Source organism: Myxine glutinosa, unplaced genomic scaffold (genome assembly GCF_964187855.1).
Source record: "Myxine glutinosa unplaced genomic scaffold, kmMyxGlut1.1 SCAFFOLD_614, whole genome shotgun sequence".
Classification (NCBI taxonomy): Eukaryota; Metazoa; Chordata; class Myxini; order Myxiniformes; family Myxinidae; genus Myxine; species Myxine glutinosa.
In genome coordinates, this window is record NW_027616709.1 from 13,047 (window position 1) to 33,788 (window position 20,742).

A 20,742-nucleotide genomic window follows, 5' to 3' on the forward strand; every position below is an offset into this window, starting at 1 on the left:
TGGTCCAGGAACAAACTTGGATAAAAGATTAGATGAGGCTGACAATCCTAAACCTTGGTCTAAACCTACAAATAGGGTTGACGAAGTGTGTATGAAGCATGATATTGCTTATGGGAAAACCACTACGTTGACTGAAAAACATAAAGCCGACAGCGAAATGTTGTATAATTTGTCTTTGATACAAAATCCAACGTTGAGAGAGAAAGTTGATAGGTTTATTGTGAGAAATTTGATAAATGCTAAATTGAAACTTGGTCTTGGTTATTCCTCAAAAAACTATTAGGCTCTAATGATGCCATCAAGACTGAGGAGCTTTTGGCTGAAGAATTACACAAACCTATAATCACAAAGTTTAAAAGAAGGAAGGTTTATTCTAAATACACTGACCACATATGGTCCGCTGATTTAATTGAATTGAATAATGACAGGGGATACAGGTATGCTTTAACCGTTATTGATTTGAGGAGTAGATTTGCCTGGGTTGTCCCTTTAAAAAATAAAAGGGGTGATACTTTAATGTTAGCCTTTAAGCTAATATTTGATCGGGATAAAAGGAAACCAAAGAAGTTATGGACTGATGAGGGAACAGAGTTCTATAACAAAATATTCATGAAATTTCTTAAGGGGAAGGGTATTAAATTATACAGCACCTTTAATGAAGGAAAGGCAGTTGTTATTGAGCGTTTTAATCGTACTTTAAAAGAGAAATTATATAAAAAATTCACACAACTCGGTTCTCAAAAATGGGTGTATTTAATTCAGGATATTGTAGATAATTACAATAATACAGTTCATTCATCAACACAATCAAAACCATCAGAAACATTTACAAAATTAGAATATGAAAAGGAGATTAATTTGAGAAAGCCCAAGTTTAAAGTTGGTGATATTGTAAGGATATACAAATGGAAAAGCCATTTTGAGAAAGGTTATACACAAAAATGGACTAATGAATTATTTATAATCGTTGATGTAATGGCTACAAACCCTTGGACTTACAAATTAAATGATATAAATCGAGAAGAAATCTTGGGTTCATTTTACTCGCAAGAATTACAAAAAACAAAGCTAATAATTCATTAAACAACATTTCTATTCACCCCACCCATATTAGCTAATTTAATTCGTGGTAATAATAAAAAAAAATTAAATAAATAAAAAATCATAAGCCACGCCCACACCGACCCCGCCCACACAGACCCCGCCCACACAGACCCCGCCCACACAGACCACACCCATCATCCCCCACCCTCCGTGCACCCCCACCCTTGACCCTTCACCCCCCTCATCCCACCCCCACCTTCCCCACACACACAAGGGGAGGGGAGGGGTGGGATGAGGGGGGTGAAGGGTCTTTGGCAGGGGTGCACCTCCCCGTTCCCTCCTTTATTCTCTTTTTGTAATTAAGAATTAAATAATTGTAAACAAAACAAATATATATAAATATTGAAAACATTAAAATCTTTATATTATTAAAACATTTTTCTTGAGGTATACATTCAACTTCTCCCCAGCATAAGTCATCAATTTCTTCCCAGCACAAGTCAAAGGTTGGTTCAGCAGATGTCTTCAGGTTTTGAATCTCTTTCTATTAAAGACAAGAGGGGAGAGATATTTATTTCATATTTATGTTCCATGTCAAAGCGTCTTGAAAAGCGCTATACAAAATAAATGTATTATTATTATTATTATTAATATAGGGTCGGATGCCCTTCCTGACACCAACCCTGAATCACCTCTTACGATGCGCAGGGATATGGTGTACCTATTATAAACGGTGAACCACACACACGTACACACATGCTTACCTCGAAAAAATCCAGCTTAGCGTCCAGATCGTCGAGATGAAAATTAAGGATATCACAGGATGACAGGAAATAACCATTCCTATGGAGTCCAAAATCGTCCCACTCCAAGCTTTGGTCTTCGAGGCTGCAAACAAAATAAGGAGAAATTACTATGCTGAAGTAAGCTTGACAAAACATCACACACACGCACACACACACACATTCACAGATACATACACACACACATACACACACACACACATGCATAGATACATACACACAAGAACACACACATACACACACACACACATACACACACACACACACATACACAATCTCATTTTTTCATTTCTGTTCCTCACAATTCGATCTCTCTATTTTAATCACAGACACACATGCACACACATACACATACACACACACACATGCACACACACATGCACACACCTCTCGTTTTTTATTTTCTATCATACCTTTCACGTGAATTTTCTAAGAACGGTGAAACATTGAATTCATTCTGAGCCCACCATCTCGGAGGTAGGTTATTCAAACCCGTATTCAGTTCGTTGTGGAACTCTTGAGAAACAACTTGAAATTCTGCCAGGATATTTACAATATTTGAATTGCTGCAATGAATAGGAAAAATAAATTATTAGTTGTATAATTAATCACATACAAAGCTCTCATTAACAGTGTTTAATACCAAATGAACTTACCAATGTCCTGGCGAGTATTCTTCATCAGAGGAAAGACTGGAATAAGACAAGCTCATCTTCGTTCACAATGTTTAAATGTCCCATTCGGAGACCTCTCTTTTTATAATGAACAAAATGTATTTCGGGGAACTGAAGTGCTTGTCAGCTTTTGGAAACTGAGGGCGTGTGTTTGTGAAAAACAGGAAACAAGACAAAGAGAATTCCTTGGAAGTTATCCAAGTGAAACAACGTCATTTCTCAACAGTGAGCTATTAATTAGAAAAGGTTCGAGTGGTATATAAATGGAAAACAAAATGAATGTAAAAAATATCAAATAAGTATAATTGAAAAGGCAACTGGTAAAAAAGTTCACAAAACAAATAAGAGAATTAATTTAAATACCGGTGAGTTGGATGAGACGGTGAGGAGAGTTGTAGGAGAATTAAATTATTTCCCACGCATAAACAAATATTTGTAGGGTCGTTGTTTGAGTGGGTTATATTCACCAGATGATATTAAGAGTAAAAGGTTAAAAGGTCCATAAGGTCAGAAGGATCACAGGTGTTTAAGTGGTCTAATGAATAAGGATAGCATGTCAAAAGGTTAGAAGGTTCGTAAAGAAAAGGGTGAGAGAAATATAGGTGTTTAGGGTCAATGAGGGAGGGAAAGAATTAATATGGAAGTGAATGGGTCAAAGATTAATCTGCCAGATGATATGTAGAAGAAGGATGATAGGTCTATAAGAGAAAACAAATATTTGTAGTGTTTGAGTGGTCTAATGAACAACATTAAGGATAGGTACTACAGACAAAAGGTTCATAAAGATGAGGGTGGGAGAAATAGAGGTGTTTATGATTTTTGAAAAAGACAAGGGGGTAAATGACATTAGATAGGGATTTCCCATGTTAAACGGAGGTGTCCCAGAAGCAACATTATTACACTACTAATGTTAGTGTTGAAAAACCACTTTTCGCACTTGTGTTGGTGCAGGAAACCACTTTTGCACTTGTATTAGTGTGGAAAAAAAACTTTTCGCACTTGTGTTAGTGTTGAAAAACCACTTTTCGCACTTGTGTTAGTGTTGAAAAACCACTTTTGCACTTGTATTAGTGTGGAAAAAACACTTTTTGCACTTGTGATAGTGTTGAAAAACCACTTTTCGCACTTGTGTTAGTGTTGAAAAACCACTTTTCGCACTTGTGTTGGTGCAGGAAACCACTTTTGCACTTGTATTAGTGTGGAAAAAACACTTTTCGCACTTGTGTTAGTGTTGAAAAACCACTTTTCGCACTTGTGTTAGTGTTGAAAAACCACTTTTCGCACTTGTGTTGGTGCAGGAAACCACTTTTGCACTTGTATTAGTGTGGAAAAACCACTTTTCGCACTTGTGTTAGTGTTGAAAAACCACTTTTCGCACTTGTGTTGGTGCATGAAACCACTTTTGCACTTGTATTAGTGTGGAAAAAACACTTTTTGCACTTGTGATAGTGTTGAAAAACCACTTTTTGCACTTGTGTTGGTGCATGAAACCACTTTTGCACTTGTATTAGTGTGGAAAAAACACTTTTTGCACTTGTGATAGTGTTGAAAAACCACTTTTCGCACTTGTGTTAGTGTTGAAAAACCACATTTCGCACTTTTGTTGGTGCAGGAAATCACTTTTGCACTTGTATTAGTGTTGAAAAACCACTTTTCGCACTTGTGTTAGTGTTGAAAAACGACTTTTCGCACTTGTGTTAGTGTTGAAAAACCACTTTTCGCACTTGTGTTGGTGCAGGAAACCACTTTTGCACTTGTATTAGTGTGGAAAAAACACTTTTTGCACTTGTGATAGTGTTGAAAAACCACTTTTCGCACTTGTGTCAGTGTTGAAAAACCACTTTTCGCACTTGTGTTGGTGCAGGAAACCACTTTTGCACTTGTATTAGTGTGGAAACACCACTTTTCGCACTTGTGTTAGTGTTGAAAAACCACTTTTTGCACTTGTGTTGGTGTTGAAAAACCACTTTTCGCACTTGTGTTGGTGCAGGAAACCACTTTTGCACTTGTCTTAGTGTGGAAAAACCACTTTTCGCACTTGTGTTAGTGTTGAAAAACCACTTTTCGCACGAGTATTAGTGTTGAAAAACCACTTTTCGCACTTGTGTTAGTGTTGAAAAACCACTTTTCGCACTTGTGTTGGTGCAGGAAACCAATTTTGCACTTGTATTAGTGTGGAAAAACCACTTTTCGCACTTGTGTTGGTGCAGGAAACCACTTTTGCACTTGTATTAGTGTGGAAAAAACACTTTTCGCACTTGTGTTAGTGTTGAAAAACCACTTTTCGCACTTGTGTTGGTGCAGGAAGCCACTTTTGCACTTGCATTAGTGTGGAAAAAACACTTTTTGCACTTGTGATAATGTTGAAAAACCACTTTTCGCACTTGTGTTAGTGTTGAAAAACCACTTTTCGCACTTGTGTTGGTGCAGGAAACCACTTTTGCACTTGTATTAGTGTGGAAAAACCACTTTTCGCACTTGTGATAGTGTTGAAAAACCACATTTCGCACTTGTGTTGGTGCAGGAAACCACTTTTGCACTTGTATTAGTGTGGAAAAGCCACTTTTCACACTTGTGTTAGTGTTGAAAAATCACTTTTCGCACTTGTGTTAGTGTTGAAAAAACACTTTTCGCACTTGTGTTAGTGTTGAAAAAACACTTTTCGCACTTGTGTTGGTGCAGGAAACCACTTTTGCACTTGTATTAGTGTCGAAAAAACACTTTTTGCACTTGTGATAGTGTTGAAAAATCACTTTTCGCACTTGTGTTAGTGTTGAAAAACCACTTTTTGCACTTGTGTTGGTGCAGGAAACCACTTTCGCACTTGTGTTGGTGTTGAAAAACCACTTTTCGCACTTGTGTTAGTGTTGAAAAACCACTTTTCGCACTTGTGTTGGTGCAGGAAACCACTTTCGCACTTGTGTTGGTGTTGAAAAACCACTTTTCGCACTTGTGTTAGTGTTGAAAAACCACTTTTCACACTTGTGTTAGTGTTGAAAAACCACTTTTCGCACTTGTGTTGGTGCAGGAAACCACTTTTGCACTTGTATTAGTGTGGAAAAAACACTTTTTGCACTTGTGATAGTGTTGAAAAACCACTTTTTGCTCTAATGTTAGTGTTGAAAAACCACTTTTCGCACTTGTGTTGGTGCAGGAAACCACTTTTGCACTTGTATTAGTGTGGAAAAAACACTTTTCGCACTTGTGTTAGTGTTGAAAACCACTTTTCGCACTTGTGTTAGTGTTGAAAAACCACTTTTCGCACTTGTGTTGGTGCAGGAAACCACTTTTGCACTTGTATTAGTGTTGAAAAACCACTTTTCGCACTTGTGTTAGTGTTGAAAAACCACTTTTCGCACTTGTGTTAGTGTTGAAAAACCACTTTTCGCACTTGTGTTGGTGCAGGAAACCACTTTTGCACTTGTATTAGTGTGGAAAAACCACTTTTCGCACTTGTGTTAGTGTTGAAAAACCACTTTTTGCACTTGTGTTGGTGCATGAAACCACTTTTGCACTTGTATTAGTGTGGAAAAAACACTTTTTGCACTTGTGATAGTGTTGAAAAACCACTTTTCGCACTTGTGTTAGTGTTGAAAAACCACATTTCGCACTTTTGTTGGTGCAGGAAATCACTTTTGCACTTGTATTAGTGTTGAAAAACCACTTTTCGCACTTGTGTTGGTGCAGGAAACCACTTTCGCACTTGTGTTGGTGTTGAAAAACCACTTTTCGCACTTGTGTTAGTGTTGAAAAACCACTTTTCACACTTGTGTTAGTGTTGAAAAACCACTTTTCGCACTTGTGTTGGTGCAGGAAACCACTTTTGCACTTGTATTAGTGTGGAAAAAACACTTTTTGCACTTGTGATAGTGTTGAAAAACCACTTTTTGCTCTAATGTTAGTGTTGAAAAACCACTTTTCGCACTTGTGTTGGTGCAGGAAACCACTTTTGCACTTGTATTAGTGTGGAAAAAAAACTTTTCGCACTTGTGTTAGTGTTGAAAAACCACTTTTCGCACTTGTGTTAGTGTTGAAAAACCACTTTTGCACTTGTATTAGTGTGGAAAAAACACTTTTTGCACTTGTGATAGTGTTGAAAAACCACTTTTCGCACTTGTGTTAGTGTTGAAAAACCACTTTTCGCACTTGTGTTGGTGCAGGAAACCACTTTTGCACTTGTATTAGTGTGGAAAAAACACTTTTCGCACTTGTGTTAGTGTTGAAAAACCACTTTTCGCACTTGTGTTAGTGTTGAAAAACCACTTTTCGCACTTGTGTTGGTGCAGGAAACCACTTTTGCACTTGTATTAGTGTGGAAAAACCACTTTTCGCACTTGTGTTAGTGTTGAAAAACCACTTTTCGCACTTGTGTTGGTGCATGAAACCACTTTTGCACTTGTATTAGTGTGGAAAAAACACTTTTTGCACTTGTGATAGTGTTGAAAAACCACTTTTCGCACTTGTGTTAGTGTTGAAAAACCACATTTCGCACTTTTGTTTGTGCAGGAAATCACTTTTGCACTTGTATTAGTGTTGAAAAACCACTTTTCGCACTTGTGTTAGTGTTGAAAAACGACTTTTCGCACTTGTGTTAGTGTTGAAAAATCACTTTTCGCACTTGTGTTGGTGCAGGAAACCACTTTTGCACTTGTATTAGTGTTGAAAAAAACACTTTTTGCACTTGTGATAGTGTTGAAAAACCACTTTTCGCACTTGTGTCAGTGTTGAAAAACCACTTTTCGCACTTGTGTTGGTGCAGGAAACCACTTTTGCACTTGTATTAGTGTGGAAACACCACTTTTCGCACTTGTGTTAGTGTTGAAAAACCACTTTTTGCATTTGTGTTAGTGTTGAAAAACCACTTTTCGCACTTGTGTTGGTGCAGGAAACCACTTTTGCACTTGTCTTAGTGTGGAAAAACCACTTTTCGCATTTGTGTTAGTGTTGAAAAACCACTTTTCGCACGAGTGTTAGTGTTGAAAAACCACTTTTCGCACTTGTGTTAGTGTTGAAAAACCAATTTTCGCACTTGTGTTGGTGCAGGAAACCACTTTTGCACTTATATTAGTGTGGAAAAACCACTTTTCGCACTTGTGTTGGTGCAGGAAACCACTTTTGCACTTGTATTAGTGTGGAAAAAACACTTTTCGCACTTGTGTTAGTGTTGAAAAACCACATTTCGCACTTTTGTTGGTGCAGGAAATCACTTTTGCACTTGTATTAGTGTTGAAAAACCACTTTTCGCACTTGTGTTGGTGCAGGAAACCACTTTCGCACTTGTGTTGGTGTTGAAAAACCACTTTTCGCACTTGTGTTAGTGTTGAAAAACCACTTTTCACACTTGTGTTAGTGTTGAAAAACCACTTTTCGCACTTGTGTTGGTGCAGGAAACCACTTTTGCACTTGTATTAGTGTGGAAAAAACACTTTTTGCACTTGTGATAGTGTTGAAAAACCACTTTTTGCTCTAATGTTAGTGTTGAAAAACCACTTTTCGCACTTGTGTTGGTGCAGGAAACCACTTTTGCACTTGTATTAGTGTGGAAAAAAAACTTTTCGCACTTGTGTTAGTGTTGAAAAACCACTTTTCGCACTTGTGTTAGTGTTGAAAAACCACTTTTGCACTTGTATTAGTGTGGAAAAAACACTTTTTGCACTTGTGATAGTGTTGAAAAACCACTTTTCGCACTTGTGTTAGTGTTGAAAAACCACTTTTCGCACTTGTGTTGGTGCAGGAAACCACTTTTGCACTTGTATTAGTGTGGAAAAAACACTTTTCGCACTTGTGTTAGTGTTGAAAAACCACTTTTCGCACTTGTGTTAGTGTTGAAAAACCACTTTTCGCACTTGTGTTGGTGCAGGAAACCACTTTTGCACTTGTATTAGTGTGGAAAAACCACTTTTCGCACTTGTGTTAGTGTTGAAAAACCACTTTTCGCACTTGTGTTGGTGCATGAAACCACTTTTGCACTTGTATTAGTGTGGAAAAAACACTTTTTGCACTTGTGATAGTGTTGAAAAACCACTTTTCGCACTTGTGTTAGTGTTGAAAAACCACATTTCGCACTTTTGTTTGTGCAGGAAATCACTTTTGCACTTGTATTAGTGTTGAAAAACCACTTTTCGCACTTGTGTTAGTGTTGAAAAACGACTTTTCGCACTTGTGTTAGTGTTGAAAAATCACTTTTCGCACTTGTGTTGGTGCAGGAAACCACTTTTGCACTTGTATTAGTGTTGAAAAAAACACTTTTTGCACTTGTGATGGTGTTGAAAAACCACTTTTCGCACTTGTGTCAGTGTTGAAAAACCACTTTTCGCACTTGTGTTGGTGCAGGAAACCACTTTTGCACTTGTATTAGTGTGGAAACACCACTTTTCGCACTTGTGTTAGTGTTGAAAAACCACTTTTTGCATTTGTGTTAGTGTTGAAAAACCACTTTTCGCACTTGTGTTGGTGCAGGAAACCACTTTTGCACTTGTCTTAGTGTGGAAAAACCACTTTTCGCATTTGTGTTAGTGTTGAAAAACCACTTTTCGCACGAGTGTTAGTGTTGAAAAACCACTTTTCGCACTTGTGTTAGTGTTGAAAAACCAATTTTCGCACTTGTGTTGGTGCAGGAAACCACTTTTGCACTTGTATTAGTGTGGAAAAACCACTTTTCGCACTTGTGTTGGTGCAGGAAACCACTTTTGCACTTGTATTAGTGTGGAAAAAACACTTTTCGCACTTGTGTTAGTGTTGAAAAACCACTTTTCGCACTTGTCTTGGTGCAGGAATCCACTTTTGCACTTGCATTAGTGTGGAAAAAACACTTTTTGCACTTGTGATAATGTTGAAAACCACTTTTCGCACTTGTGTTAGTGTTGAAAAACCACTTTTCGCACTTGTGTTGGTGCAGGAAACCACTTTTGCACTTGTATTAGTGTGGAAAAACCACTTTTCGCACTTGTGATAGTGTTGAAAAACCACATTTCGCACTTGTGTTGGTGCAGGAAACCACTTTTGCACTTGTATTAGTGTGGAAAAGCCACTTTTCACACTTGTGTTAGTGTTGAAAAATCACTTTTCGCACTTGTGTTAGTGTTGAAAAACCACTTTTCGCACTTGTGTTAGTGTTGAAAAAACACTTTTCGCACTTGTGTTGGTGCAGGAAACCACTTTTGCACTTGTATTAGTGTAGAAAAAACACTTTTTGCACTTGTGATAGTGTTGAAAAATCACTTTTCGCACTTGTGTTAGTGTTGAAAAACCACTTTTCGCACTTGTGTTGGTGCAGGAAACCACTTTCGCACTTGTGTTGGTGTTGAAAAACCACTTTTCGCACTTGTGTTAGTGTTGAAAAACCACTTTTCGCACTTGTGTTGGTGCAGGAAACCACTTTCGCACTTGTGTTAGTGTTGAAAAACCACTTTTCGCACTTGTGTTAGTGTTGAAAAACCACTTTTCGCACTTGTGTTGGTGCAGGAAACCACTTTTGCACTTGCATTAGTGTGGAAAAAACACTTTTTGCACTTGTGATAATGTTGAAAAACCACTTTTTGCACTTGTGTTAGTGTTGAAAAACCACTTTTCGCACTTGTGTTGGTGCAGGAAACCACTTTTGCACTTGTATTAGTGTGGAAAAACCACTTTTCGCACTTGTGTTCGTGTTGAAAAACCACTTTTCGCACTTGTGTTAGTGTTGAAGAACCACTTTTCGCACTTGTGTTAGTGTTGAAAAACCACTTTTCGCACTTGTGTTGGTGCAGGAAACCACTTTTGCACTTGTATTAGTGTGGAAAAAAAACTTTTCGCACTTGTGTTAGTGTTGAAAAACCACTTTTCGCACTTGTGTTAGTGTTGAAAAACCACTTTTGCACTTGTATTAGTGTGGAAAAAACACTTTTTGCACTTGTGATAGTGTTGAAAAACCACTTTTCGCACTTGTGTTAGTGTTGAAAAACCACTTTTCGCACTTGTGTTGGTGCAGGAAACCACTTTTGCACTTGTATTAGTGTGGAAAAAACACTTTTCGCACTTGTGTTAGTGTTGAAAAACCACTTTTCGCACTTGTGTTAGTGTTGAAAAACCACTTTTCGCACTTGTGTTGGTGCAGGAAACCACTTTTGCACTTGTATTAGTGTGGAAAAACCACTTTTCGCACTTGTGTTAGTGTTGAAAAACCACTTTTTGCACTTGTGTTGGTGCATGAAACCACTTTTGCACTTGTATTAGTGTGGAAAAAACACTTTTTGCACTTGTGATAGTGTTGAAAAACCACTTTTCGCACTTGTGTTAGTGTTGAAAAACCACATTTCGCACTTTTGTTGGTGCAGGAAATCACTTTTGCACTTGTATTAGTGTTGAAAAACCACTTTTCGCACTTGTGTTAGTGTTGAAAAACGACTTTTCGCACTTGTGTTAGTGTTGAAAAACCACTTTTCGCACTTGTGTTGGTGCAGGAAACCACTTTTGCACTTGTATTAGTGTGGAAAAAACACTTTTTGCACTTGTGATAGTGTTGAAAAACCACTTTTCGCACTTGGGTCAGTGTTGAAAAACCACTTTTCGCACTTGTGTTGGTGCAGGAAACCACTTTTGCACTTGTATTAGTGTGGAAACAACACTTTTCGCACTTGTGTTAGTGTTGAAAAACCACTTTTTGCACTTGTGTTGGTGTTGAAAAACCACTTTTCGCACTTGTGTTGGTGCAGGAAACCACTTTTGCACTTGTCTTAGTGTGGAAAAACCACTTTTCGCACTTGTGTTAGTGTTGAAAAACCACTTTTCGCACGAGTGTTAGTGTTGAAAAACCAATTTTCGCACTTGTGTTGGTGCAGGAAACCACTTTTGCACTTGTATTAGTGTGGAAAAACCACTTTTCGCACTTGTGTTGGTGCAGGAAACCACTTTTGCACTTGTATTAGTGTGGAAAAAACACTTTTCGCACTTGTGTTAGTGTTGAAAAACCACTTTTCGCACTTGTCTTGGTGCAGGAATCCACTTTTGCACTTGCATTAGTGTGGAAAAAACACTTTTTGCACTTGTGATAATGTTGAAAACCACTTTTCGCACTTGTGTTAGTGTTGAAAAACCACTTTTCGCACTTGTGTTGGTGCAGGAAACCACTTTTGCACTTGTATTAGTGTGGAAAAACCACTTTTCGCACTTGTGATAGTGTTGAAAAACCACATTTCGCACTTGTGTTGGTGCAGGAAACCACTTTTGCACTTGTATTAGTGTGGAAAAGCCACTTTTCACACTTGTGTTAGTGTTGAAAAATCACTTTTCGCACTTGTGTTAGTGTTGAAAAACCACTTTTCGCACTTGTGTTAGTGTTGAAAAAACACTTTTCGCACTTGTGTTGGTGCAGGAAACCACTTTTGCACTTGTATTAGTGTAGAAAAAACACTTTTTGCACTTGTGATAGTGTTGAAAAATCACTTTTCGCACTTGTGTTAGTGTTGAAAAACCACTTTTCGCACTTGTGTTGGTGCAGGAAACCACTTTCGCACTTGTGTTGGTGTTGAAAAACCACTTTTCGCACTTGTGTTAGTGTTGAAAAACCACTTTTCGCACTTGTGTTGGTGCAGGAAACCACTTTCGCACTTGTGTTAGTGTTGAAAAACCACTTTTCGCACTTGTGTTAGTGTTGAAAAACCACTTTTCGCACTTGTGTTGGTGCAGGAAACCACTTTTGCACTTGCATTAGTGTGGAAAAAACACTTTTTGCACTTGTGATAATGTTGAAAAACCACTTTTTGCACTTGTGTTAGTGTTGAAAAACCACTTTTCGCACTTGTGTTGGTGCAGGAAACCACTTTTGCACTTGTATTAGTGTGGAAAAACCACTTTTCGCACTTGTGTTAGTGTTGAAAAACCACTTTTCGCACTTGTGTTAGTGTTGAAGAACCACTTTTCGCACTTGTGTTAGTGTTGAAAAACCACTTTTCGCACTTGTGTTGGTGCAGGAAACCACTTTTGCACTTGTATTAGTGTGGAAAAAAAACTTTTCGCACTTGTGTTAGTGTTGAAAAACCACTTTTCGCACTTGTGTTAGTGTTGAAAAACCACTTTTGCACTTGTATTAGTGTGGAAAAAACACTTTTTGCACTTGTGATAGTGTTGAAAAACCACTTTTCGCACTTGTGTTAGTGTTGAAAAACCACTTTTCGCACTTGTGTTGGTGCAGGAAACCACTTTTGCACTTGTATTAGTGTGGAAAAAACACTTTTCGCACTTGTGTTAGTGTTGAAAAACCACTTTTCGCACTTGTGTTAGTGTTGAAAAACCACTTTTCGCACTTGTGTTGGTGCAGGAAACCACTTTTGCACTTGTATTAGTGTGGAAAAACCACTTTTCGCACTTGTGTTAGTGTTGAAAAACCACTTTTTGCACTTGTGTTGGTGCATGAAACCACTTTTGCACTTGTATTAGTGTGGAAAAAACACTTTTTGCACTTGTGATAGTGTTGAAAAACCACTTTTCGCACTTGTGTTAGTGTTGAAAAACCACATTTCGCACTTTTGTTGGTGCAGGAAATCACTTTTGCACTTGTATTAGTGTTGAAAAACCACTTTTCGCACTTGTGTTAGTGTTGAAAAACGACTTTTCGCACTTGTGTTAGTGTTGAAAAACCACTTTTCGCACTTGTGTTGGTGCAGGAAACCACTTTTGCACTTGTATTAGTGTGGAAAAAACACTTTTTGCACTTGTGATAGTGTTGAAAAACCACTTTTCGCACTTGGGTCAGTGTTGAAAAACCACTTTTCGCACTTGTGTTGGTGCAGGAAACCACTTTTGCACTTGTATTAGTGTGGAAACAACACTTTTCGCACTTGTGTTAGTGTTGAAAAACCACTTTTTGCACTTGTGTTGGTGTTGAAAAACCACTTTTCGCACTTGTGTTGGTGCAGGAAACCACTTTTGCACTTGTCTTAGTGTGGAAAAACCACTTTTCGCACTTGTGTTAGTGTTGAAAAACCACTTTTCGCACGAGTGTTAGTGTTGAAAAACCACTTTTCGCACTTGTGTTAGTGTTGAAAAACCACTTTTCGCACTTGTGTTGGTGCAGGAAACCAATTTTGCACTTGTATTAGTGTGGAAAAACCACTTTTCGCACTTGTGTTGGTGCAGGAAACCACTTTTGCACTTGTATTAGTGTGGAAAAAACACTTTTTGCACTTGTGTTAGTGTTGAAAAACCACTTTTCGCACTTGTGTTGGTGCAGGAAGCCACTTTTGCACTTGCATTAGTGTGGAAAAAACACTTTTTGCACTTGTGATAATGTTGAAAAACCACTTTTCGCACTTGTGTTAGTGTTGAAAAACCACTTTTCGCACTTGTGTTGGTGCAGGAAACCACTTTTGCACTTGTATTAGTGTGGAAAAACCACTTTTCGCACTTGTGATAGTGTTGAAAAACCACATTTCACACTTGTGTTGGTGCAGGAAACCACTTTTGCACTTGTATTAGTGTGGAAAAGCCACTTTTCACACTTGTGTTAGTGTTGAAAAATCACTTTTCGCACTTGTGTTAGTGTTGAAAAAACACTTTTCGCACTTGTGTTAGTGTTGAAAAAACACTTTTCGCACTTGTGTTGGTGCAGGAAACCACTTTTGCACTTGTATTAGTGTAGAAAAAACACTTTTTGCACTTGTGATAGTGTTGAAAAATCACTTTTCGCACTTGTGTTAGTGCAGGAAACCACTTTTGCACTTGTATTAGTGTGGAAAAAACACTTTTCGCACTTGTGTTAGTGTTGAAAAACCACTTTTCGCACTTGTGTTAGTGTTGAAAAACCACTTTTCGCGGTTGTGTTAGTGTTGAAAAACCACTTTTCGCACTTGTGTTAATGTTGAAAAACCACTTTTCGCACTTGTGTTAGTGTTGAAAAACCACTTTTCGCACTTGTGTTAGTGTTGAAATACCACTTTTCGCACTTGTGTTGGTGCCGGAAACCACTTTTGCACTTGCATTAGTGTGGAAAAAACACTTTTTGCACTTGTGATAATGTTGAAAAACCACTTTTCGCACTTGTGTTAGTGTTGAAAAACCACTTTTCGCACTTGTGTTGGTGCAGGAAACCACTTTTGCACTTGTATTAGTGTGGAAAAACCACTTTTCGCACTTGTGATAGTGTTGAAAAACCACATTTCGCACTTGTGTTGGTGCAGGAAACCACTTTTGCACTTGTATTAGTGTGGAAAAGCCACTTTTCACACTTGTGTTAGTGTTGAAAAATCACTTTTCGCACTTGTGTTAGTGTTGAAAAACCACTTTTCGCACTTGTGTTGGTGCAGGAAACCACTTTCGCACTTGTGTTGGTGTTGAAAAACCACTTTTCGCACTTGTGTTAGTGTTGAAAAACCACTTTTCGCACTTGTGTTGGTGCAGGAAACCACTTTCGCACTTGTGTTGGTTTTGAAAAACCACTTTTCGCACTTGTGTTAGTGTTGAAAAACCACTTTTCACACTTGTGTTAGTGTTGAAAAACCACTTTTCGCACTTGTGTTGGTGCAGGCAACCACTTTTGCACTTGTATTAGTGTGGAAAAAACACTTTTTGCACTTGTGATAGTGTTGAAAAACCACTTTTCGCACTTGTGTTAGTGTTGAAAAACCACATTTCGCACTTTTGTTGGTGCAGGAAATCACTTTTGCACTTGTATTAGTGTTGAAAAACCACTTTTCGCACTTGTGTTAGTGTTGAAAAACGACTTTTCGCACTTGTGTTAGTGTTGAAAAACCACTTTTCGCACTTGTGTTGGTGCAGGAAACCACTTTTGCACTTGTATTAGTGTGGAAAAAACACTTTTTGCACTTGTGATAGTGTTGAAAAACCACTTTTCGCACTTGGGTCAGTGTTGAAAAACCACTTTTCGCACTTGTGTTGGTGCAGGAAACCACTTTTGCACTTGTATTAGTGTGGAAACAACACTTTTCGCACTTGTGTTAGTGTTGAAAAACCACTTTTTGCACTTGTGTTGGTGTTGAAAAACCACTTTTCGCACTTGTGTTGGTGCAGGAAACCACTTTTGCACTTGTCTTAGTGTGGAAAAACCACTTTTCGCACTTGTGTTAGTGTTGAAAAACCACTTTTCGCACGAGTGTTAGTGTTGAAAAACCACTTTTCGCACTTGTGTTAGTGTTGAAAAACCACTTTTCGCACTTGTGTTGGTGCAGGAAACCAATTTTGCACTTGTATTAGTGTGGAAAAACCACTTTTCGCACTTGTGTTGGTGCAGGAAACCACTTTTGCACTTGTATTAGTGTGGAAAAAACACTTTTCGCACTTGTGTTAGTGTTGAAAAACCACTTTTCGCACTTGTGTTGGTGCAGGAAGCCACTTTTGCACTTGCATTAGTGTGGAAAAAACACTTTTTGCACTTGTGATAATGTTGAAAAACCACTTTTCGCACTTGTGTTAGTGTTGAAAAACCACTTTTCGCACTTGTGTTGGTGCAGGAAACCACTTTTGCACTTGTATTAGTGTGGAAAAACCACTTTTCGCACTTGTGATAGTGTTGAAAAACCACATTTCACACTTGTGTTGGTGCAGGAAACCACTTTTGCACTTGTATTAGTGTGGAAAAGCCACTTTTCACACTTGTGTTAGTGTTGAAAAATCACTTTTCGCACTTGTGTTAGTGTTGAAAAAACACTTTTCGCACTTGTGTTAGTGTTGAAAAAACACTTTTCGCACTTGTGTTGGTGCAGGAAACCACTTTTGCACTTGTATTAGTGTAGAAAAAACACTTTTTGCACTTGTGATAGTGTTGAAAAATCACTTTTCGCACTTGTGTTAGTGCAGGAAACCACTTTTGCACTTGTATTAGTGTGGAAAAAACACTTTTCGCACTTGTGTTAGTGTTGAAAAACCACTTTTCGCACTTGTGTTAGTGTTGAAAAACCACTTTTCGCGGTTGTGTTAGTGTTGAAAAACCACTTTTCGCACTTGTGTTAATGTTGAAAAACCACTTTTCGCACTTGTGTTAGTGTTGAAAAACCACTTTTCGCACTTGTGTTAGTGTTGAAATACCACTTTTCGCACTTGTGTTGGTGCCGGAAACCACTTTTGCACTTGCATTAGTGTGGAAAAAACACTTTTTGCACTTGTGATAATGTTGAAAAACCACTTTTCGCACTTGTGTTAGTGTTGAAAAACCACTTTTCGCACTTGTGTTGGTGCAGGAAACCACTTTTGCACTTGTATTAGTGTGGAAAAACCACTTTTCGCACTTGTGATAGTGTTGAAAAACCACATTTCGCACTTGTGTTGGTGCAGGAAACCACTTTTGCACTTGTATTAGTGTGGAAAAGCCACTTTTCACACTTGTGTTAGTGTTGAAAAATCACTTTTCGCACTTGTGTTAGTGTTGAAAAACCACTTTTCGCACTTGTGTTGGTGCAGGAAACCACTTTCGCACTTGTGTTGGTGTTGAAAAACCACTTTTCGCACTTGTGTTAGTGTTGAAAAACCACTTTTCGCACTTGTGTTGGTGCAGGAAACCACTTTCGCACTTGTGTTGGTTTTGAAAAACCACTTTTCGCACTTGTGTTAGTGTTGAAAAACCACTTTTCACACTTGTGTTAGTGTTGAAAAACCACTTTTCGCACTTGTGTTGGTGCAGGCAACCACTTTTGCACTTGTATTAGTGTGGAAAAAACACTTTTTGCACTTGTGATAGTGTTGAAAAACCACTTTTCGCTCTAATGTTAGTGTTGAAAAACCACTTTTCGCACTTGTGTTGGTGCAGGAAACCACTTTTGCACTTGTATTAGTGTGGAAAAAACACTTTTCGCACTTGTGTTAATGTTGAAAACCACTTTTCGCACTTGTGTTAGTGTTGAAAAACCACTTTTCGCACTTGTGTTGGTGCAGGAAACCACTTTTGCACTTGTATTAGTGTGGAAAAAACACTTTTTGCACTTGTGTTAGTGTTGAAAAACCACTTTTCGCACTTGTGTTAGTGTTGAAAAACCACATTTCGCACTTTTGTTGGTGCAGGAAACCACTTTTGCACTTGTATTAGTGTTGAAAAACCACTTTTCGCACTTGTGTTAGTGTTGAAAAACCACTTTTCGCACGTGTGTTAGTGTTGAAAAACCACTTTTCGCACTTGTGTTGGTGCAGGAAACCACTTTTGCACTTGTATTAGTGTGGAAAAAACACTTTTTGCACTTGTGATAGTGTTGAAAAACCACTTTTCGCACTTGTGTTAGTGTTGAAAAACCACTTTTCGCACTTGTGTTGGTGCAGGAAACCACTTTTGCACTTGTATTAGTGTGGAAAAAACACTTTTTGCACTTGTGTTAGTGTTGAAAAACCACTTTTCGCACTTGTGTTGGTGCAGGAAACCACTTTTGCACTTGTCTTAGTGTGGAAAAACCACTTTCCGCACTTGTGTTAGTGTTGAAAAACCACTTTTCGCACTAGTGTTAGTGTTGAAAAACCACTTTTCGCACTTGTGTTAGCGTTGAAAAACCACTTTTCGCACTTGTGTTGGTGCAGGAAACCACTTTTGCACTTGTATTAGTGTGGAAAAACCACTTTTCGCACTTGTGTTGGTGTAGGAAACCACTTTTGCACTTGTATTAGTGTGGAAAAAACACTTTTCGCACTTGTGTTAGTGTTGAAAAACCACTTTTCGCACTTGTGATAGTGTGGAAAAACCACTTTTCGCGGTTGTGTTGGTGCAGGAAACCACTTTTGCACTTGTATTAGTGTGGAAAAAACACTTTTCGCACTTGTGTTAGTGTTGAAAACCACTTTTCGCACTTGTGTTAGTGTTGAAAAACCACTTTTCGCACTTGTGTTGGTGCAGGAAACCACTTTTGCACTTGTATTAGTGTGGAAAAAACACTTTTTGCACTTGTGATAGTGTTGAAAAACAACTTTTCGCACTTGTGTTAGTGTTGAAAAACCACATTTCGCACTTTTGTTGGTGCAGGAAACCACTTTTGCACTTGTATTAGTGTTGAAAAACCACTTTTCGCACTTGTGTTAGTGTTGAAAAACCACTTTTCGCACTTGTGTTAGTGTTGAAAAACCACTTTTCGCACTTGTGTTGGTGCAGGAAACCACTTTTGCACTTGTATTAGTGTGGAAAAACCACTTTTCGCACTTGTGTTAGTGTTGAAAAAACACTTTTCGCACTTGTGTTGGTGCATGAAACCACTTTTGCACTTGTATTAGTGTGGAAAAAACACTTTTTGCACTTGTGATAGTGTTGAAAAACCACTTTTCGCACTTATGTTAGTGTTGAAAAACCACATTTTGCACTTTTGTTGGTGCAGGAAATCACTTTTGCACTTGTATTAGTGTGGAAAAAACACTTTTCGCACTTGTGTTAGTGTTGAAAAACAACTTTTCGCACTTGTGTTAGTGTTGAAAAACCACTTTTCGCACTTGTGTTGGTGCAGGAAACCACTTTTGCACTTGTATTAGTGTGGAAAAAACACTTTTCGCACTTGTGTTAGTGTTGAAAACCACTTTTCGCACTTGTGTTAGTGTTCAAAAACCACTTTTCGCACTTGTGTTGGTGCAGGAAACCACTTTTGCACTTGTATTAGTGTGGAAAAAACACTTTTTGCACTTGTGATAGTGTTGAAAAACAACTTTTCGCACTTGTGTTAGTGTTGAAAAACCACATTTCGCACTTTTGTTGGTGCAGGAAACCACTTTTGCACTTGTATTAGTGTTGAAAAACCACTTTTCGCACTTGTGTTGGTGCAGGAAAACACTTTTGCACTTGTATTAGCGTGGAAAAACCACTTTTCGCACTTGTGTTAGTGTTGAAAAAACACTTTTCACACATGTGTTGGTGCAGGAAACCACTTTTGCACTTGTATTAGTGTGGAAAAAACACTTTTCGCACTTGTGTTAGTGTTGAAAAACCACTTTTCGCACTTGTGTTAGTGTTGAAAAACCACTTTTCGCACTTGTGTTGGTGCAGGAAACCACTTTTGCACTTGTATTAGTGTGGAAAAACCACTTTTCGCACTTGTGTTAGTGTTGAAAAACCACTTTTCGCACTTGTGTTAGTGTTGAAAAACCACTTTTCGCACTTGTGTTGGTGCAATAAACCACTTTTGCACTTGTATTAGTGTGGAAAAAACACTTTTTGCACTTGTGATAGTGTTGAAAAACCACTTTTCGCACTTGTGTTAGTGTTGAAAAACTACTTTTCGCACTTGTGTTGGTGCAGGAAACCACTTTTGCACTTCTATTAGTGTGGATAAACCACTTTTTGCACTTGTGTTAGTGTTGAAAAAACACTTTTCGCACTTGTGTTAGTGTTGAAAAACCACTTTTCGCACTTGTGTTAGTGTTGAAAAACCACTTTTTGCACTTGTGTTAGTGTTGAAAAACCACTTTTCGCACTTGTGTTGGTGTGGAAAAACCACTTTTCGCACTTGTGTTAGTGTTGAAAAACCACTTTTCGCACTTTTGTTGGTGCAGGAAACCACTTTTGCACTTGTATTAGTGTGGAAAAACCACTTTTTGTACTTGTGTTAGTGTTGAAAAACCACTTTTCGCACTTGTGTTAGTGTTGAAAAACCACTTTTCGCACTTGTGTTAGTGTTGAAAAACCACTTTTCGCACTTGTGTTGGTGCAGGAAACCACTTTTGCACTTGTATTAGTGTGGAAAAAACACTTTTCGCACTTGTGTTAGTGTTGAAAAACCACTTTTCGCACTTTTGTTAGTGTTGAAAAACCACTTTTCGCACTTGTGTTAGTGTTGAAAAACCACTTTTCGCACTTGTGTTAGTGTTGAAAAACCACTTTTCGCACTTGTGTTGGTGCAGGAAACCACTTTTGCACTTGTATTAGTGTGGAAAAAACACTTTTTGCACTTGTGATAGTGTTGAAAAACCACTTTTCGCACTTGTGTCAGTGTTGAAAAACCACTTTTCGCACTTGTGTTGGTGCAGGAAACCACTTTTGCACTTGTATTAGTGTGGAAACACCACTTTTCGCACTTGTGTTAGTGTTGAAAAACCACTTTTTGCACTTGTGTTAGTGTTGAAAAACCACTTTTCGCACTTGTGTTGGTGCAGGAAACCACTTTTGCACTTGTCTTAGTGTGGAAAAACCACTTTTCGCACTTGTGTTAGTGTTGAAAAACCACTTTTCGCACTAGTGTTAGTGTTGAAAAACCACTTTTCGCACTTATGTTGGTGTTGAAAAACCACTTTTCGCACTTGTGTTGGTGCAGGAAACCACTTTTGCACTTGTA

At 38.3% G+C, this 20,742-nt stretch overlaps 1 long non-coding RNA gene across 1 annotated transcript; it reads right to left on the reverse strand.

Moving 5' to 3' along the window:
• Nucleotides 1-1,377: 1,377 nt before the first annotated feature.
• LOC144889049 (uncharacterized) lies at nucleotides 1,378-2,551 on the reverse strand. The gene is made up of 4 exons (XR_013621555.1): nucleotides 2,504-2,551; nucleotides 2,261-2,413; nucleotides 1,809-1,932; nucleotides 1,378-1,588 (listed from the first exon to the last, which is right to left on the reverse strand). It is a non-coding gene; the product is annotated as an uncharacterized LOC144889049 (long non-coding RNA).
• Between the last annotated feature and the right edge of the window lie 18,191 nt (nucleotides 2,552-20,742).